Source organism: Halyomorpha halys, unplaced genomic scaffold (assembly GCF_000696795.3).
Source record: "Halyomorpha halys isolate HHAL.00 unplaced genomic scaffold, Hhal_1.1 Scaffold44.1, whole genome shotgun sequence".
Classification (NCBI taxonomy): domain Eukaryota; kingdom Metazoa; phylum Arthropoda; class Insecta; order Hemiptera; family Pentatomidae; genus Halyomorpha; species Halyomorpha halys.
In genome coordinates, this window is record NW_027115243.1 from 90,800 (window position 1) to 92,440 (window position 1,641).

Below are 1,641 nucleotides of genomic sequence, written 5' to 3' on the forward strand. Positions count from 1 at the left end.
CCGTCCGCATACTGCTGAAACGCTCCAGAAACTCAATTTTGACGTACTGGGTCATCCTCCATATAGTCTCGATCTAGCCCCTTCTCACTATCTCTTGTTTGGTCCCCTCAAAAAGGCACCGTCGATTTACCTCGGACGAAGCAATGAAGGAAGTGGTGCATTCTTGGCTCGTATCATAACAAAAAACCTTCTTTTATGAGGGCATCATGGAGCTTGTACAACGATAGACCAAGTGCGTTGAAAAGCAAGGCGACTATGTCGAAAAATGATGTACTTGTAAGTTTCCTATTTGATTACAATAAAATTTTATAAATAATTGTAGGCAATAATTGGCTTACCCTAGTACAAGGTATTTATATTATTTATACGTTTAGATCCTATGCATATTTTATTGTCATGTACAATAATGACTAATAAATACAACAATAAGGAAGAAGTCGTCGAATCAGTAATATTTCCAAATATCGCTTAGCTTTCGAAGTAATACTCTTGTATTAGAAATAAATAAATATTTATTATATCCTTGACCAGCATAGTATATAACAAAACAGTTCTGATCACGTATATTATGTATATGTATCCATATCATATACATAACACATCACCCTATCAATTGCTGAGGTAGATAGTGGCTAGGATTAATAGGGCAATCTACACTGTGGCAATTAGAACCAAACTGACTGCTACAGAGGCGAATCAAGGCTTAATCTGCATTTATCAGGTTATAGCTTAGTAAGGTTATCTGCAATGTCTGCTATGATTCATGTCGCTGACCATCATGAATCGAATGCGAAAATTTTATAAATTTAAATAAAATGAAGATGCTGGGATGTTGTCAAAAGAACTCATGTAGTTAAAAACTAATCGAGCTCAATATCTTTAAAACTACCAACAGCAATAGAAAATCTAAGAGAGCATAATTTAAAGTAGAGTAAATTTGCTAAAGTATACGCCCTAATAGAGCTATTTACGTTCAATAGTTCTCGAGATGTAGCAAAGCAATATTTCATAAAAAAGTTTTACTAAACGTACTGAAAGATCAGTAGTTGGTGAATTTATTTTGAAAAATCTATATCTCAAAAACCATTCGACGTACAGATATCTATTAGCTCTCAAATTAAAGCTAGTTTAATGGGCTTTGAAGTAGTTTAATACTTTTATCGTCGTAGGAGTAGTAGTTTTCACGATATTTGCTAAAATGTATTGATTTATAGTTGTTTGGACTAATTTTCATTTACCAAACTTATCTCAAAATCTATACATGCGAATATCATAAAAACTGCAACCCCTACGAAGATACGTGTCATGAACTATATAAGTTTATCATTATAAAAATACGATCTCTTGTATAAATGTATATAATTAATATGTTAATATGTAATGTGTAAGTATGTAAATATGTAATTGAGCAATAAGATTCTACGGAACTATCTCAAGTAGAGTTAAAAGAGTGAATCCTCAGTGATAACCGATCACATGAGGCCTTCAATTGTCACCGGGATTGATCCGTTAAATCAAGCCTGGGGGCTTACACTCTACCTGAGAAAGAGAAGTTCATCGCTAATCTATTCTCGAAAGAGTTGGTTTTTAGTATGTTCACCTTAGACGATGGCCTATCTCCTCTCCCTCTCTCCAGCAATC

At 33.9% G+C, this 1,641-nt stretch overlaps 1 protein-coding gene across 1 annotated transcript in view; it reads left to right on the plus strand.

The window, feature by feature from the left end:
- The window catches only part of LOC112211915 (uncharacterized), a gene marked incomplete at its 5' end in the record, with an annotated part of 215,970 nt that overhangs the window by 513 nt on the left and 213,816 nt on the right, over nucleotides 1-1,641 (plus strand).